At 53.8% G+C, this 27842-nt stretch overlaps 1 protein-coding gene across 1 annotated transcript in view; it reads left to right on the forward strand.

Annotated features, from left to right (window-relative positions):
- The window catches only part of LOC128277452 (paired box protein Pax-1), a 55182-nt gene that overhangs the window by 87 nt on the left and 27253 nt on the right, over window positions 1–27842 (forward strand). The gene's annotated exons all lie outside the window — the stretch shown is intronic.

The following is a 27842-nucleotide window of genomic DNA, read 5'->3' on the forward strand; positions in this document are numbered from 1 at the left end:
GCGAAGAAGAAAATGGAACGGAAAATCAATCAACGGAAATTGGGTGGCCGCACAGTTCGGGACCAGCAAGGACTTTTCGGCGGTGGACGCCATTGTGGCTTCGCGGAATTCTGCGCAGAAATCCGTGCGCGGGCCGTCGGAACTCATGACCCCCCTGCATGACCGGTGGGAGGAAGGGGGCTTCCGCCTCCTGCACCGGCCGCACTTCAGCGTCCCGGGGTCCCGTGGTCCCAGGGTTCGGACGGTTTCCGGACGTGTGAGACTTACACCGGACACCGGGGGAACTTGGACCGAACCGAAAAGAAATAGAGAGAGAGAGAGAGAGGGTGCCGAGAGATGAGGAGAGGAAAAAGCAACAAACAACAAAACAACAAACCTGTTTGGGCGCGCTACCGTGTGCGGTGCGGTGCGGTGGCGGCCCGAAACGCGAGGGAAAATTTGTTAATTTGTTAGCTACCGAGCGGCACCGGTTTGGGAGGTCCTTTGATTGTTTGGCGATTCACCTTCGCCTCTTCTGTTGGCTTCCGTTGGCTTCTTGTGTGCCCCTCTCTCTCTCGCTCTCTGTGTGTACCGTGTGTGTGTGTGCGGTATGTGTGTTTGCTCTTCGACGGGAAGAGGAAGAGCCCAGAGGAGGCGTTCGCATCCAAAGGTCATAATAGTGGCGGTCCTTCAGACGGGCGGCACGATCAGTCGCCTCCGCCACTAATCTCGCATTCTTGAAGGGTCCCAAATCAAACATACACACACCACACCAGGTTTACCAGTGTATTTACTCTACACACACACAGAGCCTGCTGGCACATTCAGCGAGACGCAGAGTAAAAGGGAAACAAAAATCAGAGAGTAGACGAGTAATCGGTAATCCCCACACCTGGAAAATTGGGGAAAACTCGGGGCCAGGGGTTTTGTGGTCCTCCCGCGATGAATGGAAGGCGTTGCATCGGGCTTACTGCGTTAGGTTTAACGTCTAAAGGTCTTCTGTCGGATTTCTTTGTCGAGCATTGGCTGGATATTGCTCCAAGATACTAAGATGACTACGATCCTAACCTACGAACCTGCAAGCTGCAAAAGTGTCGAGACTTTAGCACCTCGCGCGAAAGTGACGTGTACGCGAGGTGTGCCTAAACATTTTTACGACGGGTTTTGCTTCCAGTTTTCTTCGATTGCCGTGGTCGTGTTGCCAAAGGATAGAACGGTCAATAAAGAATATTTCCTGCAAGTTATGCGTAATCCGCCCGAAACGCCCGGATTTCTGGGAAACTCAAAATTGGCTGTCGCATCCCTGCTAACACATCGTTGTTTCTGCGCGATTTTTTTTACCAAAACAACACTCCAATGATGCCAAACCACCGTATTCTGCAGATCTGGCCTTCTTGTTTCGGGGACATTAAAGGACGACGCTACGCTACGATTTTGGAGATAAAGACGGCATCGGCGATGAGCCAAAACACGTCCAGCAAAAGGGCTGTAAAAAATTAACAAAAGTTGCAAAACTTTTTAAACACACCTCGTATTTGGAACGTTCCAGAGACTACGGCTACTGGCAAGGCACACCAAGTGCCCAGCGTCAACGCCAACAGCCAACACACTTTGCCGCCGGAACGTTACCGCCGCAGGAGCTGTGTGCCTTCCGTTCTTGTACAATTCATTTGCAGAGTGAGCAAATTAGAGCGCACTTTTTCATTTGGTCATAAAACAGAAACGGCTGTATATTTTTCGATGCTTAAACTTTTATTTGAAAGGTCGATTCGCCAAATTTATGTAAAAAACACTATTTTGTTTGCTGAAAAATGGGGAAATATGGAAAATTTATTTCCAAAGTCGTAGGTCGTCATTGAATCCTTGGTGGCGATGTTAATAATCAGTATTGTGGTTCGGAAAGTCCCACACATCATGCAAGAGAAGCCAATGCACCCGTGAACGAGTGACTGTTTGGTGCGCATTTTGGTTGACTGAGTTCTTCGGCGAAATTGAAGCTGAAAACTTGGACGGCGCTACGTGCCATACAGCGACAGCCAAAATCGGTATTTATGTTACGCGAACTAACCAGCAATGAACAGTATATCCAGGGTGATCCATCGAGTGGTCGGATTTTAATTTACCGACTGCTTGACTTTTGAACCCTTCGTCTGGAACTTCATTCTGGAAATTGAACACATTTAGTTTGACAGATTTGACGCCTGACGAAATGGCTTGCAGAAAGTTGGACAATATTAAAAACTTATTTGCAACCGTGGTGAGTCACAACATTGATCCGTGGCTACCACCAACTCACCAGCAACACACTGACCGACTGCTGGAGACGACGACACGATGAGAACCAGAGTTTCCTTCCTTTTTTTCCTCCTCCGTTTCGGAACGCTAATTGGCAGGCTGGGCGCTTCAACGGTTCAACGGGGCTGCCAAAACCTCGGAAGGTCCTCGGACCCTGCTCGGGCGCGAGATAAAGTTACCGCAGGCCCTCACGTCCGCCCGCCGGGTATCAGTGCCCGCTCCGCTCTTTCTGATCCCTGCCGCCGAGCAAGCGCAAGCGAGGACTTGGGCAGGTGTCGCGGGTGTTCCCGGACAGTTCCTGGACACGGTTCTTCGGCTTGTCGGCGGCTGTTTGTTTGTCCCCGCGATTAGCCCGAAGAGTCTGAGGTCGAAGCGGCCTCAGGGTGATATGATTGATTTTGAAATGTTGATTTGGCTACCGTTTAGTTTAGGAGGCGCAGCGGAGAGGCGGAGACCGCTACCGTGTTCGCCGGACTGGCCGCCGGATTTCTGAGGAGAGGTTTTAATTTACCTTCCCGAGAAAAAACGCCAACGAAAAAACCTGATCCCGGTGCCCTCGGTAATTTGGGCCTCGCCTTCGCCGCTTTTGCTCCTTCCGTTTTGTTGCTTTGTTTGTTTGTATTTTTTGCTCTCGATCCTCCCGGTTCGGGGCCCCGAGACCCGACAGGATCGAGTGCCAGGGCTCCCCGAAAGGAGCAAACGGACCACGCCACACAGGGAGACAGGCACAGGCTGAGGCGCTGCGGGAGCTGGTTCCTTTTTTCCATTTAAAAACCGCTGAATTCAAAACTGATGGAAAGGATATGGGGCCGGCGCGTGTATTTCGCATCCACAACTCGGGCCACTTGACAGGACCGTGTTCGGCGTCCTGTCCTGAGAGAGAGCTTACCGAGGGCCATCGGGGCTAAGGCTATTATCGATTATTGGTAATTATCCATTATCCAGGGACACGGGGACACGGGGACCGGAGTGTGGCCGGCCACGGCACACGGAGGGTGGGGTACTCCTCAAGTACCTGACCCACCGAGCTGTGTGTCGCGCTGTTTGCCGCCCTCATTGTTTCAAGTGGGCCCGCTCGCTCGCTCGCTCGCTCTCCCGGCGGTCGGGGCATCCGGTCCGGTGAAATGGTAATGGTCTTATGGCCCGAAAAAGGATGCCAGGATTGCTGTGCCGCGCTCTCATATTTTTGGTTTTTAATTTGACTATTCAATACGCTCACCCTCGTGCCATTGTGTCGTGTCGGCGGTGATCCTGGGTTTGGCCTTTGAAAAGGATCTCCTAATCTTTCGCTCTCTCCCCGGGACTCTCCTGTCCTGAGATCCTTCTGGTGATTGTTTTTTTACTTCACCGCCTTCGGCTCACGCCGCGCTGTTGTTATCTCGTTTTAAATCTGATTTTCGCCTTTCGAGCATCTTAACCGTGTGCGTGTGCGTGTGTGTGCGAAGTCCTCGTTGGTAACCACTTAGATGGCGGAATGAAGAGTTGCGCTGTGGACTCGTGCATCGGACGGCGGCCGAAGAGCCGATGGTCTGAAGCCCATCGGCGCGGGTATCGGCTTCGGTGCGCTTCCGGGCGTTCGGGATTAGAAACTGATCCTGCCCTGGCCCGGGCACCTCCCTCCTACCGCTCGAGGTACTCTAGAGAAAATGAGTAAATCCTTTAAACCGCATAATGGAACGAAACGGCTCCGAGAAAGGTCGAAACGGGACCCCGGAGCGGACCGGGGCTTTTTTCAACAGCTCATCAGCCGCATCATAATCAAACAGCGCGGCCCAACACACGCTCACACAATATGCACGTACGTACGGGGGACGCCCAAGCCTATAAGCTCAAGGATCTCGGGGATCGGATCGGCCCAGTCGCCGAGGCCGTTCTGTGTTCTTAGATTTTTTCTTTCCGTGTGTTGTTTCCCATTGTAATGAGCGACGGCCTTTCAAGGAGCGAAGGGCCCTTCGTGTGACTCCTTCCAGCGCAAGGATCGCTTCGACACTCCCGAAGGCGAAGACCTTTCCCCGGGGTCCTCCTGGGGTCCAAGCGTCGCGTGGAGGGAGGCCCCTGGGCGTGCGCGCGCTTTCGCCGGAAGGCTGCGTTTCGGATCCTTTCGCTTCGGCGGTTTGATCCTCTTTTCTGCCGCCCCGTGTAAAGATGGGCGTTAGTGATATGTCGTCGCCCCCGAAGGCGACGACCCTGATCACTCCTTTTCTTGGCTTGGCTCGGCTTGTCTGTCAGTCAGTTTTTTTTTTGTGTTTTTGCTTTCCCGTCGAACGGACCGAAGGTGATGACTTTCGGGTTACTACACGCACACGCACGCATGTGGGAGGACACAAACACGCGCACGCGGGGCTCGAGGGCGACGACAGTGAACAATGGCAGGATCTGGTTGCGTTGCGGTGCCAGGTGTGTTGGTCGGTAAAGTCATGGCTTGCGGCGGGCCCCGAACCGAACCGTGTGCTGCTCAAGGGCCGAGTGTCCTCCCGGTGCAATTGGTAACGTTCCAGCCGTATACTAGGCTGTTCAATAGGTTCGTAGCCTCGTTAAGAAAAACACATTTTTATGGTTTGAAATACACTTTACTTCATCATGGCCTTCCTGAACATCAATACACTTGGTCCAACGAGACTCCAATTTATAAATTCTATCCCTAAAGCGGAACGTCTTTAAAATACGCCTTCGCAGCTGTTATGACGTCATCATTTGATCGAAAACGTTTTCCGGTCACGTTTTTTTTCAGGTCTGAAAACAGATGGAAGACGCTAGGCCAAATCTAGTGAATACGGTGGATTCGAAATTTAATTCAAGGATATTTGCCAAAATGCTCTTGTGACAGGGTGCATGGCCCTGATGAAAGAGGATGTTTTTCTTCTGCAAAGCTAGCGTCTTTTTCACGAATTTTCTCCTTAAGTTGGTCTGAAATGTGACAAAGATAACCGAAATTTATTGTTTTATCAATTTGCAAGTAATCAGCCAACAAAATTCCATTCGTACCCCAAAAAACTACATTTTTGGGCGATTTCTGGACACGAGCCTCATTTCGGAGCCGAAGAACCAGGTTCACACCACTTTCTAGCACTCTTGTTTCGAATCAGGATCATGGTGATAGATGCAAGTTTCATCTATAGTGATGAATAGACTCACAAAATCCACTATATCCTATCGAAAACGCTCTAAATGTTGCCAAGAAAGTGGCACTCGAATGCGTTTTTGTTCCATTTGTTGCGCACAACATTCTGAAACCCAATACTTCAGTCAAAATATTACTCATCATTGCTCAGTTCACATACGCTCATATGAAGAGTGTACCCATTAGGGTGTGCTGTGGGTTTTTTGCTGTTGATGACTCACTCGTCCCCAGGATCCGGAAGAATTGGTGAGCTCCAACCTGTTACATCCAGCCAACAGCAGTTCGCATTCCGCAACATCAACAGCATCCGATCGCGTTGGTCGTTGCTCGGGGCCGGCTCAGTGCCAGTGCCGGATTATTGTCGCGGCCGCCGTAATCGGATACTGCGTACATAAAACGCCTCAACGGTCTACAACACTGCGGTGACGTGATGCTGGTGCTGCTGGTGACGGAATTCCAAAGAGCATAACAATGCGGTGATGCGATGTGGGGCTAACTGGAGCAGGCCGGATGCCGTAGCGACGCGATTTTACGAGCGACCCAGCGTCGCTCTTTTCGTGGATGGCGTGACCTCATTGCCAGCGGTCCAGCTGGCCACATGGACTAAGAAGTCCCGAGCCAACGAACGGGAGTTTCTTTCCGGGTTGAAAATTGACTATATTCTCCTTGTAGTTTGCCTCCAAAATTTGGCCTCAGCTTCAGTAGCAGTATCCTCTTCATTCGAGCGAAATTTCCCAACACCGGTGGGAGCAACCGGTTTCTTTTAGGAGGTCCGGTATCGAGGAACGGTATTTTTGCACCATCAAGAAGCCGTTTAGAATTAAAACACAAAATTGCGGTGCGGCATCGTTTCAGAAAGCACAAAGGCGAGAGAAAGTGAGCGGTTGTTGGTTGATGTTGCTGCTTCGAATGGCGTTTTCTTTGGAATCCATTACTCATCCATTCGTACAATGTGCCCAGCCCATTGCCACTTTTGTTTCTTTATCATGACAGAAACTTCTGGATCGGCAAACATTTCGTAGATTGTAGAAGATCTATTGTGTTCGATCCTCCAAAATTCTCCATCTTTCACTGGGCCAAGAATTCTTCTAAGGATCTTTCTCTCGAAAGCATTTAATCTGCTTTCTTGAGTCTGAGTCAGGACCCAATTCTCCGATCCACAACACAAGACAGGGTGGATCGTATCGTATCGTATGTATAGTCTTAGTTTACCCTGTTTGTACACAATTTTTGACTTGATTATGGGCAATATAGAGAAATATGTTCGGTTGGCTATTTGTATTCTGCGACGTATCTCGCCTTCTTCATTACCATCTGCTGCCAGGTTGGTACCGAGATGTACGTAGCTTCCGATCTTCTTCAAATTGTATTCGGCAATTGTGTTGATTTGGCTTTTTTGGGCGCTGTCTGCGGGACTATGTCGTTGTTTTATCCTTGTTTATTTCGAAACCTGCCTGTTCAGCTGCTCTATCCACTAGCACAAAAGACTTCGTGGCCAACAGTTGTGACCGAGACATGATATTAGTATCGACCGCATATGCAACTATCTGTGTTGATTTGGTGCAGAGTGTCCTCTTTGTGTCCGCACTGGAATTAGGCGGATCACTCGTTCCAGCACAAGATTGAATAGTATAGGAGAAAGCCCATCTCCCTGTTTCAGCCCGCTATCTGTCAGAAAGCTCGTCGATAATTCTCCGTAACAAAGCAGACAAGGCTGGATCATTCTAATTAGTTTGCTGGGAATACCCAACTCTACCAGAGCAGCTGTTGTAGGCTGTTTCTATCTATACTGTGTCGTAGGCTTGTTTGGAGTCAACGAACATTTGATGGACGTCGACGTAATATTCCCAGCATTTTTGGAGAATATTTTTGACACCGAATATTTCGGATCGGTTGTTGATCTTCGCGATCTGAAGCCACCTTGGTATTCCCCTATAATGGTCTCCGCTATTGGTCGCTAATCGGTTCTCCAGCACCTTAGCCCACAGCTTGTAAGACGTACATAGTAGAGCTATTCCTCTATAGTTGGTACAGCGATCTCCTTTCTTGTAGACTACTACTATGATACTCTTTCGCCATTCTTTGGGTATGCACTCCGTGGTCCAGATTTTCAGTATTAGTTCGTAACAACGTAATGGCTATATCCATGTTTGAGTAATGTCAGAAGGATCTGCTTTCTGCGAAAAGGGATGCCGGAAGTTTGCGAAAGAAAAAAAAGTGTTTTAAAATGGCGGTGGCCGGCGGAGGGTGGGAAAGCGCAGTAGAGTTGACAGTTGACAGTTGTGTGCGCAAAATCCCAATCTACCCAACCCCCCCGCACTTTGTGAGCTCCCACCGACCGCTTCACCGAACCACGCCGGTGAGTGGATAACAGGACCAGAACTTCTGTCCTGTCTGTGAAGTCCTGAAAGAAAGAGACAAGGAACCACTTAAGACCGATGGGGGACGAGGCTGGAAGGTGTTCCCGGTGGACGTCCAACGTTCGTCCCGAGCTTCAGGCCTGACCATAATCCAATTCCGCCAACGCTCCTGCCCATCGTCATCCTCATCATCATCCTCATCGTCATCTGGGCACAACGCACCGCGAGTCCGTTGGCATTCGGCTCGAACCCCCGCCTCGCGCGGTTCCCTCGCCGCTATCTCTCGTCCTGCATCTGCTCCCGGGGGAAAATTCATTTCGATTTACCATCAAAGGAACAACAACAAATCGATACCCATTTCCAGGGCCAGGGCCCAGATTCTTATCAGCGCGCAGGCCTCTCTGCTGCTGCTCAGGACTCTCTCACCTTCTTTCCCCTCCCTTACTCTCTCTCGCTCTCTCTCTCTCTCTCTCTCTCTCTCTTGGTGCCGTGATGCTGTCTGTGGTGGCGGAAGAGTGTACGTTGTTGTGACCGGAACCGAATTCGAGGCCAGGCTCCGGCACACAATCGCTCGCACTACCGGTCCTACCGGCACCCCGATCCGACCTCCAGATTGCTATCGCGGAACCGCGCCGGGCACGGTTTTGGCAATTTCATTTGGCCGTCGCTTTTTTTGTCTTTCGGTTTTTGGGGTTGTAGCCGCTTCTGCTGCTCCGAACAACATCAAACCGAACCGAGGGTAGCATAGCGAGAGAGAGAGAGAGAGAGAGAGCGAGGCGTAGCATATAATCCATCGACCGTATCTGGACCATAAGATCTATGGCTGCAAGGGCCACGCCGGGTGGGGGTGGGTAAAGTGCATTTCGCTGCTCCTCGTCGGGAGGGAAAAATAATTACTTCACTGATCGCTCACCTCCGCTCCGCTCGAGGGTGGGCCATGTGTTTTCCGCGCGCCCTCTGACGTGGGCGGGAGGGGGTGCGGAAGGACGGGAGTGCTGGCGGAGGGAAGGGTTGTCTTTCGGCCGCCTGGCGCGGCCCGGGCAATTTGTTGTGACAGTTTGAGGGGTTTTCGGTCGATGGCGATTGCGCCAATGTGGTCCCGCGAGCGCGCCCGGGAAATGGGTTTCCCCTTCTTGCCCTGCCCTTCCTCTGCACCACCGGCCTAATGCCCGCGATCCACCACACACGATAAGACGTCTAACAATCGCAACAATCGCAGGGCGCATTAACCATTCGGGGATACAGTAGCAGTAGTTGCTCACTCGAAGCTAGCGGTACAAAGAGTGAGAGCGGGGTGGGATGATGGGGGGGAGGGATTAGGGTTTCCCCTTGGTACGCCGGTAATATACGGTCCCGATCCGACTCGATAAGGCGGAAAAATCCTGCGGGCGCTAGCAGGACTCGGGCGAAAACCCTGGCACACCCTGGACCCTGGACGGAGGGTAATGGGTGCGAAAACCTGGTAGTGATCGCGGATCGTGATATCCCTTTTTTGGCGGGGATAGCTGAGTGAATACGAGGTGTATTCAAAAAGTTCTGATAATTTTGTATTTACGCGGGTTACGTATGTTCGATTTTTGTGTGTCTTTAGGTTGCTACACATGCCAGTGACTTACGGTGATAACTTTGGCCATTTTGAGTAATCAGTTCATATTTGACAGTTGTTTTACTGTGCGCGTGTTTTGGTCATCGTCGTTTGGGTTTGGTCGTTTTTTCTCTGTCCTAATGAAAGAGAATGTTTTTGTTCTGCAAACCGGGTCTTTCTCACGAATTTTCTTCTTCAGCTGGTCTAAAAAGTTACAACAGTAATTGAAATTTATTGTTTTACCAGTTTGCAAGTAATCCGCTAACAGAATTTTATTCGTATCCCAAAAAATTGATGCTAAGACCTTTCTGAGCGATTTCTGGGCACGAATTCGTTTCGGAGCCGAAGAACCAGGGTCACACCACACTTTAGCATTTTGTTTTGATTTAGGATCATAGTGATAGATCCAAGTCTCATCCATAGTGATGAATCGACATACAATATCCACTTTATCCTATCGAAAATGCTCTAAACGTTGCCGAGAAAGTTTCACTCGAATGCGTTTTTGATCCATTTTTGGCGCACAGCATTCTGAAACCCAATACTTCAGTCAAAATATTGCTCATGTTGCTCAGTGAGATGGCCTTATACTAAATCTCTTCCAGTGATTCGACCATTTTCCAATACGATATTGTGTATTTTTTCCACGATTTCAGGTGCTGTGTTTGTTTTTTGACGTTTTCGACGTGGATCGTCTTGAAGGCTACTACGACCACGTTTAAACACAGAAACCTCTCTTTTAATGTACTAATTGAAGGTGGCGAGTCCTTATACACTTTCAACATTCGTTCATAATTTTACATCCTTTGCTTTTAAACCTTTAAAAAAAATTGAATCGTGCAGTGAGCACGATACTTGACTTTTTTGCTATTGTAAAAAACACTGTGACGCGTCGATACTAAATGGCTTGTAAAAAAATGTCTAAAATTTACCGATTGAAATGAAACTTCACATACGTTCATATGAAGAGTGTACCCATAAAACAAAAAAGAATTAGGCTCGTAGCAGCGCCCTCTGTTATCGAGGCAAAGAACTTATCGAACACCCTAGTACGTAGACTACTTAAATACAAAATTATCAACACTCTTCGAACACACCTCGTACGGACGAACGGTCCTGAAACAGGTGTCCTTGAGCGAAATGGGAGTTTCCGGTTGTCAAGAGGCACTGTGGCCAGCGGCACAGACCTCGCCGATGGCCACGGGGACTGACGGGACCGGAGCGAAGTCGGGAGCCTCGGCCCAACTCTCGGAGGAACAGAACCTCCGGCTGTTCCGGGTCATTTGGGCGAGCCACCACTGTAACCCAACGTTACAGAAAGTAACAGAGATTGACATTGTCTCTGGTGTCGGGAAATTAGTATCTTGTGTCAACTTACCGATGGCCCCACCGATGTGAGTGAGGATGCCTTCGGCACGCTCTGTTTGCTCCTGCGAGGTGACGACAACTTTCTCCCCTCATATGCGAGAGAGAGAGAAAGAGAAGGACATTTGTCGTGCGCTGTGCGTTCTGAAATTTGTTCCATCTTCCTCTGTGGTGACGCTGCTGCTGCGGTTAGCCATATGGTTCACGCTGCGTCTGCGCGCATCATCGCATGCTTGTGTGTCTGTGTCAGAGATCTCGGGCGAATCTCTTTTAATCTTTCCCGGTTTGCGATTTGTTGCCGTGTTTTTTTTTGGCCCACAAATTGCTTGCTCGCTTCTTTTATTCGATTGCAAACGGTCGGAGACGCGCCGCCGAAAGATGCTGCAGTTCTACGCGACGAAGAAGAAGAACCCGAAACCGGAGGAAAAGACTCGAGACACTCAACCCAAATCGGGAACAAACGGGAGCAAAAAAAAACGGCAGCATCACCAAAAAAAAAAAAACGAAAACCGGGGGAAAAAAGATTCGCAAACCGACGTTCGGCATTCCTCGGCTGTAGGTTTTTGGGGGGAGTTTTGCGGGCCACTCGTGCCGGCCGTCTCTTTCGCACCGTGGCTTCCCGGCGGAGGGAAAGCGTCGGAAACCATATACCATTCGCCAGAGGTCGAAGAGAGGGTGCGCGCCGTATATTAGATTGCTGCTGTTGCTGTGTCTTTCATTTTGCTACACTTCTTCGCGCTTGTTGGGCGTTTTTTTTTTTGGAACGCTTTTTTCCACCGTTCCGCAGCCGGCGGAGAAGAAGGGGGCCATTGCAATCCGTATTAAAAACATAAACGGGAGCGGGTACACGCGGGAGCGCGCGCACAATCCTCGAGATGACTTTCCCGGCAAACTGCCCGGGGCGAGGCACCGAAATTCGATCGCGCCCCGGCCTCGACCTGCGGGGCCCGGGACACCGGCGGGAAGGGGGTTGTAGGGCATTTGGTGCAGGGATTTGGTTCTTTTCTTTTTCGGTCGGTTGCTTCTCCTTCTCAAGGAATGCACTTCTTAAACATTACACCTTTTTCGGGGAGTTGCGGTGTTTTTTTTTTCTTTTGCTATTTTGGAATTACCCTTGCGGTGGTGCCGTTACCAAATCACGGAGAAAGGATTCTCTTTGCACCGCAAAAAACCGCGTAACCCGGTGCCCCGGTGAAAAGCTGCGGTTTGCCGGGCGGAGCCGGCGGTGAGGCCAACTTTCCCTTTTGGGAAGCGCAGACAAGTAGAAGAGCCGAAAAAAAATCAAGGATGGATCGGCACAAGGATTGGCAGCGGAGAGTCGCGCTCTGGGCTCGCCACAGGACCACGCTCAAGGTGAGCGCTTTTCTTTCATTTGATGATATGTTTGGTGGTTGGCGTGGAGATACTCACGCCTCAGTCCTCGAGGTGACTGCGTATGCTCGCGAAGATTGTAGGATTGTGTTGAAAAAAGAGCACCCTTTTAAGGGCAAAATTAATTAAAACGCTTGCTTCACTTCACAAGATTGTGCTAGTTTTTGTTTTTTTCCTATGCTACAACGATCGCTCCATCGCTATAATCTGACGTGAGATGTGCTTGGCTAGAAAGCTTCGAATACTAACCGCCGGACGATTGGTTGGTCGTTGCGTGTATTTCATTTCGGTAGCTAGCTGTTTACTACTGAAGGGTGCTTCATTTATGATCTTTTTATTTCATTTGGGTATAAAAAACGGCTAAATATTTTACGCTGATTGAACTTTTATTTGGAGGTTGATTCTTAATATTTTTAAAATAAAGGGTGTTTGGGTCAAAAATTGGTCAAACATAAAAATTTGTAAATCAGTCAATATCATTCAACCCTCCGTCCTAAGGAATACGAATTGCCGGACCTTTCGTTTTACTTCTTTCATCAAATTTTGCACCGTTTTCTTGGTCGCTTTCTCTGCTACAGAACGTCATTTTTTTCTGAATTCCATCCAACTGACAACTGTTTTATGAGTCCTCGTGAGATTCCGGTTGATAATGACCCAATATTTTTCGATTGGGCGAAGCTCTGGGGTGTTGGGAGGGTTCATGTCTTTGGGCACCACCTGGACTTTGTTTGCGGCATACCACTCCATGGGCTTTTTTCCATAATTACAAGATGCTACATCGAGCCAAAACAGAAAAGAACTCTTGTACTTTTTTAGGAAAGGCAACAGACGTTTATTTGGACACTTTCGGACATAAATTTCCTGGTTGATGGTCCCGATCGCGATGAAAATGCCACTTTTTAAACCATAGGAACAGAAAGCCCGCATTCGAGATATTTCTTTGCGAATTTCGACAGCTTTATGTCCTTGCAAATCTCTCCTACATTTTCTCTTTCAGTTGCACTATAGTACTTCTGTCCAGGAAGCTGTTTAAGGTTTGCCTTGACGTAGGTTTCATCATCCTGCACTACGCAGAAAATTTCGTTAAAATCTCAATGCACAGATTCCGCGATCGTTTTCTGGCCGACATGTTTTGCTTGTCGTCACGATTTGAAGTCACTAGTTTCTTCTAGAATGCTAGACTAGCTCGTATTTGAGTTCATCGCACGGTTGAAAACGAAACTTCTAGCTTGCTTGCGACATCTCGAACGGAGAGTTTGGGATTCCGCTTGAAACAACTGATCACCCGTTTCGTCGTTTTTGTGGTCTCCTGGTTCCGACTTCCACCTGATCCAGTCTTTCTGACTGTTGTCAAACATTCTCCGAATACTTTTAATACATTGGTGACCGTTGATTTGGCCACATTCAATAATTCGCTAACTTGGCGTGCGAGTTATTCGGATTTTCGCGCCGCCATAGCAAAGTTTTGAGACGATGCTCCTCTTGTTTGGACGCCATTTCCACAAATGAAGGCCAAATGTCAAAATCGAATAATACGTATGATTCAAGACAAAAACATCTTTAAAACGAGAGGTGTACAGGATTTTTTGATGCACTATGAAAAATAATACGTCAAGCTGAAGTCGACAAATTTTTGACCCAAACACCCTTTAAAACAATTTTGGTCAAATGTCCACCACGATTGGTTTGGTAGTAGTCCATCCGGTCGACCTATTTTTGAGTACATTTTCGATAGTAACTGGTCCTATTCTGGCAATCTGAATTTCGGTCTTAAGGTCGTCAATAGTTGCGGGTTTTTTCGTGTAACATAAATATCGATTGTGGCTGTCGCTGTATGTTCTCAGCCAGCTGTTCTGTGTTTAAGTTCTCAGTTTCAGTCCAGTCCAGAAGAACCCAGTCAGCCAAAATTCGCACCAAACAGCCACTCGTCGTGGGTGCATTGACTTCTCAATGTTTCAATGTTTCAATGTTCAATGGTCTGCAGCTTTCCGGGTCCGGTGTTCCGGCTAGATTCCGGCCGTACTACTCCGGTCGCCGGTCGCCAAACTTTACTCTAGTGCTGCGCCCGACAGCCAACAGCACTTTCGATTGCTGAACTGTGCGCGCGGCAGCAACTGTCACATGTCAGCGTCGACCCACCGGACCATCGTCAACTCTTCCGGACCCTCCTCCGGGTCGATCAGGGCCAACTTCGCTTACTTCGGATATGGTCCGTCACCTGTCGGTGGCGACGCTAGTGGTGCCCGGCGGGGTAGTCGCGAAGGAAATGGTTCAAATTAAGGAAACCGAGAAATGCCGAGCCCGGTCTCGCTCTCTCTCTCTCTGTCTCGCTTTCCGGAGCGCGCGCGGTCTTTTCTGATCGGCCTCGAAGGGGTATCGGATGTCAGAATCCGGGTCAGAACCACCAGAGTTAGAGTCGTCGTCGTCGTCGTCGTCGTCGTCATCATTGTCCTCGGTTCTTTGCTATTTGTTTGTCATTTAATACCTCGATTAATCAACCTCCGCCGGGAGTCGGTTCGCGTCAGCCGCTCAGTCAATCAGCCGCAGCGAAGCGACGTGTCGAATCCTCTTTCTTCTTGCTGCTGTCGTTGCTGGGCCCGAGGGGGGCTGTGACTTGACCCCACGGCGTCTTCCCGGCGCGGCGTCTTGACAGCCAAAAACGAAAACGAAAACGAAAAAAATGACGTTCGCGCGGGAAGTGAAATCCGAGGTCCTGATCCCGCAGACGGTCTGACGGTGAGCCGGTGCTACCGGTCTTTGGTTACGGGTCGCTTCTGGTCGTCCGGAGAATGTGGGCCGCCCGACCTGGACGCTTGGAGTTGGCGTTGACGGTGGTAGGGCCGTGCTTTGTTGGTACGTGATCCGACTATCGCCATATCATCAGCACGTGCTCCGTGCGCTCGCCGTGCTGCCCTCGGGCGCCGGTGATCCGATCCCGGGTACCGGGTCCCGGGTACCAGGCGTCGGATATGATGCGCACTGGATGTCAAACGGGTTCTTGGTGCGATTCTCTAGTGAACATCGCTTGTAGCATCGTGTTTTGCGTTTGCCGAGAGCTGCGAACATTAGAAACCTTATCAACAAACTGACCACAGATCGTGACTGTCCAGCAGTGGACCAGAAATCACGACTCAATATTAGACCGCGGTCTGCTGGACACAGTTGTTCGCTGTATTTTTGATAGTAACTGGTGTCCGGAGGAGCTTCTGATAAACCACACCTTTCTGGTCAGACCTAGACAGACACACACAGCATTATCCTTTTGCCGATTTGCAGTCGAAGTTAATGTCCACGACTAACCCGAAATGTTTTTGTCTTTCGAGGAGTTCTGAAAGGAAAGTCCATTTTTCATCGCCAGTCACAAAATTGGACCAAATTGACAGCTAGAGCACAATCCGGCTTCATATCTGGTATTGTTCCATAATTGTTTCAGTAGCCCCGAACATCGATTGCCCAGAATTGAAGGCACACCAATCTAGCCTTCTATTAATGCTGCTCTATTGTTTTTCCAATCGCCGCCTTCAAACGAAAGGGGGCCAGAAGGCCAAATTCTCCAGTTCCAGTGGCCGGGTGCTTCACTGGACAGGACACTGGCGCACCCTACGGAAGGCGAAGATCTGGTCCTCAGCGGGAGAGTGGTGGGCGATCGGTGTGTGCTACCCATACCCCGTGTCCCCGTGCTTCACCGTTCGCACCCGGGGAACCGTTGTTACCATATTTCCTGCTGCTCCTGCCCTTCTCCGCCTGCCTGCCACACACGGTTCGGTCCCCTCGATGGCGACGACGACGACGACAATGACGTGATCATGATATGCGATTATTTATATTTGGATGACATTTACGTAATGAATTGAGCCGAAAACATAATAACAAAACGCGTCCTCCGTGCCGGCCCTCCGGCCTCTACCGGCCCCGGTTCCGTAAAACGGAACTACCGCTCACATCCGGGGCCCGTGGCAGGAAGGAGGGTCTTCTCGAGAGGGCCGCCGGCACGGCCAAGGGTTCGGCATTTTGCGGGTCGCCTGTGCCGCGGACAGGCGGCCATGTGTGTGACCCGTGGTATGTAGGGTCGCCGCGCGGCCCGCCCGGCCGCCCCTTGCGCGGCGCGACGACAGCCGACGCTGACGAAGATGAATAATGGCTTCGGCTTTTTTTTTTTTTTCGGTTCGGTAACAAGTTGTAACTTTATCATCATCATCAGCATCAGCCGTAGCCAGGGCCAGCGCCATAGCCAGGGCGATATACCATAGTGTTCTCCCTCCACCCCACCCTTCTCTCTTTCTCGCGCGCTTCTCTTCATCTGCCCGGCAAGGCCGGAAGATTTGCTCGCTTCTTGAAGGACCCTTGGGAGTTGAGCTCCGAAGGATCACCCTTTGGTAGGGCTCCTTTCCGCATACTAACGCTCTCTCTCTCTCTCTCTCGCTCCGCACGAGTCGCCTAAAACACACGGAGTAATTTGCATTTGCGCTCCGCCGTCGAGGGTTTCGTTCCCGGAATATGTTTTCCGCCAAAAAGTTGCCGGGAGCCTACTACTTTGTTCACCGAAAACGCTGCGGAGGCGGATGGGCGTTGACGGGGGGAGGTGGGGGTCGTGTGCTGGGGCACACACACACAAAAACACAGAGAGTCATTCGAACGAAACGAGATCAGAGTGAGGAGATTTCTTCAAATAAAAACTCGGCTCGGTTCGGCTCGGCTTTCCAGAACGCTCCTTTTCTGGAGGTGACGGTGACGCGATCAGAACACTCCTCGGGTCGAGAGAGAGAGAGACAGAGGGAGAGCGACTGAAGAAGATAAAGAAGTTCAACCTTCCGGAACCTTCCGGGAACTCGCCCCGTAAAGGGAGAGTTGGTACGTGAGCCAGAACGAGAGCATGAGGATGATGATGATGATGTCCCAGTGGGAAACATATGTTTGCAGCGATTTTTAGGGATGTAATTTTTCACCGCTCCCCGCACAGCCCGCATCACCGAACAGTCCCGGCCCGGCGTAGAGACCCGGGTCTCCCTTGGGAAGGGTCCTCTCCGCCGCCGTTCGCCGTCAAGTGGTTCGCGGGCCCGTAATTAACTGCCGCGGGCCAGTGACGTTACACCGATCCGACCAGAACCCGGACCCGGACGGCAGCCACAGGGAACAGGGAAAAAACGTAAAGAACACGCCACGCCGGAAAAAGGCGACGGACCCGCCCCGCCAACCCAGCCCACCCAGCCCGGTCCGAGCGACGAGCGAAAGTTGCTGACAAACCGTTTGACGAATCGATTTGTGCCACAGGATTCGGTCACACGTATCCAATCCGGCCATCAATCCGGGGTTCAATTGGTGGCCATTGTTTCGGGCCACCCAACCCCAGCGGTGGCCTCGGAAGCCGTGCTTCCGCCTCCGACACGCGGGTGCAGGTTGGGTTAAAAAATTCATTAACAGTAAGCTACCCGAGAGACCGAGAACTCCGAGGTTTCCCGGGGTTCGGATTGGTTGATCGCGGGGTTTGGTTTTGCGGGGTTTTGCGTCACGGCGGGAGGACCACACACGCGCCCCGCTAACGCACGGTGGGGGCGGTCGTGAGAGGGAGCAGCAGGCGGGAAGTGACATTTTGTCACCTGCGTTCCGGTCCCGGACGGTGTCCGGCCGGGGCGCGCGACGGTGGAATCGCAGCATAAATTAGCGGTGGCAGCCGCCGCCGCCGCCGGTGGCACGCCCCGCACCCTCCTCTGCCAAATCCAGCCGCCGGTATCGCCACGGCGTCGCCAGTCGCCTCTTTTCGGGGCCCGCTAATTGAAAACGGTCACTTCACCCGAACGGTCTAATTTGTTTTGTCCGGTTCGTCCCCCACCCCCCCCTTCTGTTCCTCCTCCTCCTGCGCCCTCTCTTAGCCCTCTTTTCTCTTCATCCACCTGCCCCACCCATTGTTCGCCCAGCCCAGCGATTTGTAATCGCGGAGATGTCGCGGCTGGTTCCGCAAACCCAAAGAATAATCTTTCTGCTGTTGCTTTCTGTAACGGTGTGCTTTTGACCGGGCGCACAAACGCACCTTCGCACCGACAGTGGACCAGGTTCTGGACCACCAAAAGGACATTAGGGCAGGATGAACGAGGAGACAATAGGACACAAACTAGGCACCCCAACAAGGATGCGCCGTCGGCTTGCCGGCCACTGCACTGAAGCCCTGACGCTGCGTTGCTGACGGTTGACAGGTGAGAGGCTGCACCTGTCATTCCGTTATCATCATTCGGAGCAGTGCAATATGACAGGTCCGTCAGCCAGCTCTCCTTGGTGGGAGGTCGATTCGTCTGGGACTTGCCTAGGGCCCACCACCATCGCCGTGGTCGTCGTAGTTGCCGTCGTCGCCAATTAGATTCAACATACCCCGTCGTCGGTGCATCGACGAGGACGTCAGACGCATTGTCCTGGAGGGTCACCCTGGAAACCCCGCGGATGGATGGCGCCCACGGGCGCTGGCGATTGTTTTGTCGGGTCGTGGTTTTTTCCTGTTCACCTCCCTCTGGATCGCCACCGCGGCGTGTCCCGGAGGTTTGATTGTTTTATTTGATTCGATTTGTTTTGGCGCAGAGAGCGAGAGCGAGGCCAAGATCCTGGTCGGGACTAATGCTAACTACTCCGGCGAATAATGAACTGAACCGCCTTCCCCTCTACATTGATCGGATCAGAACGAACCTCCTGAAGGGCCGCGCAGGTGAGGCAGGGGACGGGGCGCAGAAATCGTGACAGATGGGTGCGACAACTGGTGCTCGGTGGTGCTCGGTTCCGGGCAATTGTTGCGTCTGGTTGCGGTTGCCAGTTTTTGGTGGCATTGGTTGGTTGGCTGGCTGGCTGGTGGTCTCATTCCGTCGTGGTCGTGGTGGCGCGGGGCCCGCAGAAAGAAAGAAAGCAAGGATTATGCGATCAACTCGGCCAAGGAAATCACATTACAGGCTAATGGGATTACCCGTCATCGTCATCTTCGCGTGTGTAGCGTGCAATGGCGTGCACACACACACAGACACACACACACTGGCACACACTTAACGGACGAGGAGCACGGGGATCCAGCACGTGATAGGATCCCCACCAATGGTCAGTCATTTTGTGTGGTCAACGGTTTTGGTTTTGGTTTCTTTTTTCCCCATTTTTTTGCCTTGGCCTTGTCAAGGTGACTGAGAGAGGAAGAGTTTGGGGGTAAGGGGGTCGTGAGCAGGACCTCCCCTGGGTTTGCTTCCCGCCGGTGCGCTCGACGCCACTCTGCGCGGTACAGGTGGAAGGCTCCCCCTGGCACGTAGATCCTTCATCCGCATGCCCATGCACACACACGCACGCACACGCGAATGAGTGCAGGTGCAGCAGGGGTGGGTCTGGAGCGGAAAGGAAAAAACGTCGAGTCGAGGAAATAAACATTGCATCACGTTAATTAGGTGCTATTTGCTTACCATAAGAGCCATGATACGCAAACAGAGTGCAAGGACCTGCTTTGCCTGGCCCTGCCTTCCTTCCTAGAGCTGCCGGTGTGTAAATATTGTTTGTTGACTCAATTCCGTGTCCCCCTTGGCGAGGAGAGGATCAAAACTCTATCACGCTAATTTTGATCCTGCGTGCAAATAGTCGAACCGAGCCGTGCGTGCGTGCGGCAGGACCGTCGGTACTCCGGGCCCTCTCGGACGTCCGGTGGGGGGTAACGTGAGCCACACACACAGACACACACACAAACACACACACACTGGATCACTGGCGTGCCACGTGATATCCTTGTCCGCCGGCCGGCAGGCCGATGGTCCCAATGCATACGGCTCCGATTTCGCACCAGGCCGCACCAGTGTCAGGACCTCCGTCAGGACCAACAGACGCAACAGGACACGCTCGCGGAACGATCGCAGTGGGTCCTGTTTCGTGGCACATGATATTCCCAGTTCCCTTTTTCCGGGATCGGAGTACCGTTTCCGGGCGGTCCGGACCACACACACCCAACACCGGGAGTCAGGAAGTCGACGCACACACACGCACGCGCGTGTGTGTGTGTGGGTGTGTGTGGCGGTTTGGCAAATTTGACGCTACGCGGAGGGGCCAGCGCCCGACCGTCTCGTCTCGGGGGCGATTGCCGAAAGGGGACCAGCATAATTCAATTAACCACCGCGCCGCACGCGCGTCGTTCGGAGGACACCGATCAAGCGCAATAATGGCTTCGGGAGGCGAACGATTCATTTTGGTCCTGGCCGGGACGGACGCTGCATGTGACACGCGCGATAAAATCGCTTTTCCCGATAAAATCGCGCACTCTCTCTCTGTCGTGCGTCCGTCCGTCCGTCCGTTGCCCCCGGGCGATATCGAGCGGCCGGATACAAATTGTTCCACACAGCCCACCACCCCCACCAGCCCAGCCCGGGCCCGGGTCGGTTCGAACGGTTGTGTCGTAAATTTTTATTGGCCATACTTAACGGGATCTGACTGCTGCTGCCGCTGCCACTGCCGCTGCCGTTGCTGCCGTTGCTCAACAAGTCCTTTGGGCGCTGGCTGAAGGGGTTCGGCGCTGGCTGGCTGGCTGGCACCGAGGGAGGGAAGGACGATAAAATTGAACGATTTATGGCTCAACACTCGGTGATGTGCGATGTTGCGGCGATGTTACTTACGCTACCGTCCGTCCGTCTGCGTGCGTGAGCGAGAGACTGCCGGGAAATGGCCATAATGGGTCTCCGGTTTCCGGTTCTGCACGGCTCTTTGGGGTACGGAATCGCAGCCTGCAACTCCAACCGGGATTTTCGGGAACCGTTCACGCGAGAACTGGGCCAGACCTCAGTCAGACCTCAGTCAGACCTCAGTCACGACACTCCCCGACTGTCACGGCACTTGCCGCTTCGAGCGCTTTCGAGCCCCCTCTTTCGAGTAGCTGGGTGGGTTGGGCTCATCAGGACCAAATCTCGTCGGTCGGATAGCTCCGCAGGAGTCCGGGAGTCGAACTGGAGGGACCGTGTGTACTCCGACTCCGACTCCGACTTGCTCCTGGGTTGCCATTCCGGACGTGCTGATAACCTGTTGAACACTCGCTCCGGCGCGCTCGCCCGCTCCGTGGGAGTCGCTGAACTAATTGAATCGAATTCAACGACTCCCAGTTTGCCGGTAGGGGTTGCTCTTGCTGCGACTCTTGCTGTGGCAGATGAATAATGGGTGTCTCCGGCGGGCGCACACGGCACGCAGGATTTAGGGGTTGCGATAACATTAGTTTTATGTCAGTTTTATAGTGCTTTCGAAACTACTACATTACGGCGCCCCTGTTTTCCCGAGCTGGGGTGTGTCCGGGATCGCGCTCCGGGTTCGGTTTGATTATTTTCCCCTCGTGCACCCAGCCCGTGCCGGATCGACCCGCAAAATCTGACGCTGCCGGCAAAGTGCGTGCACCCGCCGTGTGTCGTGTGTCGGGTGTGTGTGTGTGTGTGTGTGGCTAGCCAAAAAAAGGGTAATGTGGCAATTTGTTATCCCGACCGTTTGTCCGTTCGATGCGGCCGTGTGGGCTCACGCTGCCCGGGTTCCCCCATTTACACGGGTCGTGGTCCCCCGGGAACCGGTCCTTTCTCGGTCCGGGGACACAGAACGGGCGCCATTTAAAGGTTATTTGCTGGCCTTTCTTTGGGCGATGGCGATTGCCATAATTGAATACAATCAGCACCAAGCCCCGGGTCGGGTCGGATGCGCTGCTCCAAATTGAATCCACTCCAGTCCGTGGAGCCCGGCCGGCCAGCCGAGTGGTAGAGAGACCAACAAAGAGAAAGAGAAGGGAGGAGCAATTAGTGTGCTGGCGCCAATTTGTGGGCCGCCAAAATCTGGGCCGCCACTGAGCGCAACGGCGCGAATGGGTTTAGTGTAGTGTATCGAAAACAAAAACAAAACACAACACGCGGTCTTACGTCACACATCAACTGACGGCGGTGCGTTTCCGTTTGTTTACCAACCGACCGACTGACAGCAACCGACCGACTGACAGCAACCGACCGGCAACTTTGGCAGTAAAGTGTCTGTGGCTCGCTCCGGTTGCGCTCCACCAACAACAGTGGCATGCGTTGTCCGAAAACGCACCGCAAGATGCGAACCGTTCGCGCCGCTGGTCCGCCTGCCACCGCCGTTTTCGTCTTCGCCGGGCGATGCATCGCGCACGCATCGCGCACGCATCGTCACAACAATAATATTAATAATTGCCCGGATTCAGCCGGACCGAGCCGAGCCGAACCAGAGAGTGTCAGCAAAACTGAAAACAACCGCTAGACCGATCGCAGACCGTAGACGCGTGCAAAATTATGCGCCACCAGACCGGACCGGACCGTAGCCGGTTCCGTCAACACAGACAGCAGCGTCAGCAACAACAGGCCGAGACGATGGCTTCCGGTTGCCGAAGCGCGGTCCGGGCGCGATCCGCGAACCCACCGGGCGCTCCACGCCGAAATGCCACGCGCCGCAACGTCCACGTTCCCGGGCGACACAGTTGAATGTAATTTATCCGTACTAATTCAACAATGAAGTCAAGCAGTAAAACCACCCCTAACGGTGGCGCCCGGCGCGCCGGTGACATTAACCAACGGCCTGGCCTGGTGGAAGCGAATACCGATCTGAACCCCGCCACCACCACCACCGGTGCCGCCGCCGGCGAACCGATTTCACGACTCAATCAGACGTTTATTTAATTACATCCACTAGAGTGCCGCGAGGAAGCGAGCGAGCGGAAGCAGGGCCGGGCGGAGGGGGGCATACAATAAAACGGTAAACCCCTTCGGCCCGTGGCCCCGGGCCCCGGGGGCGAATGGCGCGAACATTCGCCCCGGGTCCGGATCCCATCCGAGGCCGGCCGGAGGGTTGAACCCGGTTCGCGCATCAACCTCTCCACGCTCCCTCTCTCACTCCCTCGCACCCACTCCTCTCTCTCTCTCTCTCTCTCTCTCTCTCTGTTTCTCTCTATCGCGGCTCTCTGATTTTACATTTCCCCCAAGGCAAAAAACAACAACAACGACGCGGAACAGGCGAAACGTCAAATGCGCGGGCATAACTCACGCCGGCCGGCGGCACCGCACCGCCGTCTCTGCTTTTTTAACCCACCAGGAGTCGGCGTGGAAGGGGTCCGGCGGTGGCACGGAAAGGCACGCAGAGTCCTTGCTGCCGGGGACGATGATTTTTGCTTCCTTTTTCTTTTTTTTGTTGCTTCCTTCGCCGATCTCGATTATCGCCGCCTCTCGCGCCGAGGACTCTTTCGCTTCGGCTTAATTCACTTCGGCTTTCAGGCGTTATCCTTTTTCCCATTGTTGTTGTTGCTGTTGGTGGTGGTGGTGGTGCTGCTGCTGCTGCTACCCGGGTCCCCGCGGAGGACCCGGAGCGGAAGATTTATTCGGCCCAGGGCCACTTGAGGCCCACGCGCGTAAGTCCCCGTGGGTACGCAATTCCAACCCGCCCCAGTGCAACCCTTGGGTGCCGAACGGACCCTCTCCGCCGCCGGGAAGGTGTGGCACGGTGTCAGGAGCCGGTGGTGGTGTTGGAGGTGGCTGGGAAATTCCACACCTCTTTCGTTCGCACTCCGGCGAACGTCACGGTTTAACAGCGTTGTAGCGCGCGCGTTTTGTACCGCGTTTTGTACCATTAGTTTTGCGTGCGTGTGTGCGCTCCTTTGTGGCGCGCATCCTGGTTCCCGGTTCCCGGTCACGCCACGTCGGCGATGCAACGGATGCGGTTGATGCAGAACGAATCGGCCGCACTCGAGCCAATGACATCGGCCACTCTCTGGAGAGCTCGGTCCTTCCCCGGCTGGCAGGGGAATTCGCAACGCGCGATTTTGGGCTCACCACACCAGACCCTCTAACGCCCACCCGAGAAGGTGGTGACTGGCGCCTCAGCCTCGGAACGCCCCGGGTCCTGGGATGACGGCGGCCTCCTAGTGAAGCTCTTGATGCTGCCGACCCCCACACCTGCCGGGCTGTGGAGAAGTACAGGGAGGGTGGTGGGCCCCAGTAAACACACAGCCGGAATGGACCGAAAACCAATAGAGGCCTGACCCGAGAACCCGCGCTTTCCCGCGAAGAACTGTACAAATCTTTCGCTTCGCCCTCACCGCCGCCGCCGCCGCCACCGAGAGATTAACCTGGTGGCGGTGGGGCAGGTTGGTATCCTCGGGACATGGGGTCTGTGCTGTGGGGAACACCACCGCCACCGGGGAACATCCGGCCGCGGCGAGAGCCGAGCTCATTACTTTAGTTTTAGTTTCGCTTTCTTACGCTACCCTCTGTGGTCTCCATCTCTCTCTCTCTCTCTCTTTCTCTCTCTCTGCGCTACCGCCACAAAAAAACACAACAAAAAAAAGTGCCGAAAGCGAGCCCCGAGGCCCTCGGCGTAAGTGACTTGACAAACAGAGCCACCGAGCGGCGGCGGCGGCGGCGGCTAGCTTCTTTCTTTGCCGCGCCGAGATCTGGTCATTTGATGGTGTTTACCCCCACGACGGTAGCGAGAAGAGGGGACGGACAGACGGGTGAAAGGGGGGACTCTTGTCGGAGGATCCGTCGGCGGCGGTGTCCCCTGGTTTGGGCTGCTTCTTCGGTGTTTAATTAATACCACCGCCAGCCCGCACCGGGCACCGGGCAGGACACCTTCTCCCGCATCGAGGAGGCACCGGGCAGGAACCGGTTCCGGGGCGGGGTGCTGTATCGGCAGGTTGCCGTGTCATAGATGCTGCCACATACACCTCTCGTAGCTGGCCTGATGGGCGGCAGGTCCACGTCGGATGGGCACGTCCACTGTCCGGGCTTTGTTGGTGTGCCATATGCTCGAGCCTCGAGACGGCGTCGAGTGTTATTAATTGGTAAACATGGCCACCTCTCCACACCCTGCCCCCACCCTCCTTCACCCGTTAACAGCGGGAGCGCATGTACACACAATCCCCGGGGCCCGATCCCGGTGCTGGTGCTGGACTGGTTTATGGATCATCGCGAGGTTGCGATGCAAGGTTGATGTGTGCGCCGGCCAGGATGATTTATTTGCACCACCAACTTGCCGGCACTGGCGCACCCTGATTCATCGCTCCAACTCCAACCCAGCTTGAGCAGCTTGCAATCTTGTCCATTTGGTGCCCAATACGGTGCTCTGTCCGTGCCGTGACAATTCTTGATAGTCTGACAGACTTGACCTCAAACACACTCACACTCAAGACTTACGGGACTCAGACTCAAGGCGCTCGAGAAATGGCTCTCGTAGGCCATACACATATTTGTTTTTCGGAAGTCCTGCCCTGTCTGCGCCGCGAGTCTAGAGCTAACCGAATTGCCCAAACCTAACCTAACTGATGACAACAAGATATGGAACCCAAGATATCGTTTCGTTAAAGTCAAAGAACTTGTACACTAGATCGAATCTACTGTCCATAAAATTTACCAGGTGGAACCTGTCTCGTAGTCTTGTGGAGTACATACATCTTGTGGAGTGGACTCCTAGTCGAGTCGAGAAGCTGGCAGTGCTACCGGTGATTGCGCTATAAAGCAGGGCTAGTCCCAGGTATTGGTATCCCCGGCCGCACGGTCGGACGTCGGTCGGACGAGAAACCCCAAGAATTCTCCGACTTCGACCTACAGGTCGATGACCACGATCGAGTGCGAAGTTCCGCCAACTAGCCTGTTGATCCTGGCGGCTCGTCTGAGACGTCGAAGGTGAAACACACAAACAGACAGCACCGCCAACAGCGTGTGGCTAGTATTCGGGGGTGCGCGCGTTGATTTTGGACAAACATCAACAGCAACAGCAGGAGCAAGGTAATGCGTCGGTGCCGCCGGTCCTTTCTTCTTCGTGTCGTCCGCCACCGGTAGGCACGCACTGCACCGACGCAGCACTTGCACCTTGCACCCCCCGGTTCCCCGCGTGACAACCCGCGATCCCCCGCCTGCCCTACCCGTCCACCGGCTCGCTCGCGGATGAAGACGTTAACTCGCGCTCCGCGCACCGCATTATCAACGCTAAATGGAGCCATTAATAATGAATGGCGGCGGTCGAGTGCACGTACACGCGGTCGAGTGTCCTTGCCGCAGTTCCCTGCCGCACCCTCTCCTCACAAGGGTGCCCTCCGTTCGGGTTCTTTTCATTTCGGCGACCTCGACCTCGAGTGGCACTAATAAAAATATCGTCGGCACACGGCCACCGTCACCGCGCGGGCTGGAAGCGCGCGCCGGTACAATGCTTTTCCTTGTTTTCCCCCACCCCCGGCTCACCTTCTCCTTCCACCGCCTGGCGTGCGTGGCCTGCGAACCGGCCGGTCGGACGGGCCGCGGCCAATAATTATTATGTTTTCCAGCTCCGCCGCCAAATAGTCGTTCACTCTCTCTCTCTCTCGCTCTCTCCTGCTCCCTCTCTCTCTCTCTCTCTCGTGCTCCTTCTGGTGGCTGGTCCTCGAGAGTGCCTGCTGAGGCTGTAACCACCACCGCAAACCCTGGCAAGGCAGGCAGTGGCACAAAAGGCAGATCAGTGTCGGTGCCGTGCGGTGACGGTAGCGGGGCGGTGGTGCGGTACGGGAAAGGGATCATAACGCGGCGACGTGTGCCCGGCCGGCCGGCCGGCAGGCCCACCCCCCGGCCCGCAGGCCCACCCCCCGGCCCGCACAGGTTGAGAAATTCAATAAAAGGATCGCTTACGCTATTTAAACGTAATTTGGCATGTGACAATTTTATGACACTTAACCGACACAAGAGCTCCTGCCCCTTCGAGAGAGCGAGACGATGGGGTGGCGGGTGGAGGTGGGCAGGCAGAGAGGGGGCGAAAGAGAACAGGGAGCGCGAGGGATGGGATTGGGATTGGCGCGTGGCGCAGGACTCCGGTGGCGGAGATTGCGCCACGTGGCCTATCCCGACCGGTGCCGTGTTTCGCGCTTCGGACCGCTTTCCCCGCCCCGCCCGCCCGACCGTCCACCAGACCAGGCGGAGCGTAGGGTGCCCAGAGACCAGACGGAGGAACTCATCATCATCAGGCGCAGCAGCAGCGGCAGCGCCGTCATCATCATCGGGTGATCTGGATTATGTTCCAGGATGTTTGGGCGAGGCGCCGCGAATGGCCGCGATTATTGCCGGCGTCCGCCCGGGGAAGGGCTTCCCAGGCCTAGCGGCCCAGAAGCGGTCCAGAAGCCAGCAGCCACCGCGTGTGTTTTCGGTTATTAAAACCATCAGCCCGCACCGAGCGAACCGGGGCCCGGTTGGCGCGTGTCGGCTGAGAGTTCCGGGAGCGTGCCAGGGGCCCCCGGTTCCGTCCGGAAGCGGTCGGTCCCTCGCTCCCGGGAATTGATCGATTTCCGCCGGGCAGGAGCCAGATTTGCCGCCGCCGGAGCGTCCGTTAGCCCAGCCGACCGAGCTGTCGCTGACAGCTCGCTTCGGGTTCGACTTTTGACAGCTCGGACCGCCGGCCGCCCGGGTTTGGTGACTCAGCGGCTTAGCGCTTCGGTTGGACCTCCCCCCTAACCCCGCTCTCACCATCCTTCTATCGATTGATGCTGGGCCGACTGCGCCCAGAGCTGCGCCGGTTTGATCAAAATGTCGCCACCATTTCCGGTTGTGTCGGCACACGTCGCTGCTGTCAGCGACGCGGCACAGCCTCTTGATGGCGCCCTCAAGAGGCCTAGAGCCGGGCCGGGCCGGACCAGGCCGGGCCGACCTGGGCCGGCTACCTGGCGGCGCTCGAGTGCCGTGCCGTATCGAGTGTGTTCATTTCGGTTCTGTTTGTTTTGCTCCTCGGCTGGCCGGCTCGATCGGCTGGCCAGCCTGAGTGGTCTGACCAGTCT

The sequence above is a fragment of the Anopheles cruzii genome, chromosome X (genome assembly GCF_943734635.1).
Source record: "Anopheles cruzii chromosome X, idAnoCruzAS_RS32_06, whole genome shotgun sequence".
Classification (NCBI taxonomy): domain Eukaryota; kingdom Metazoa; phylum Arthropoda; class Insecta; order Diptera; family Culicidae; genus Anopheles; species Anopheles cruzii.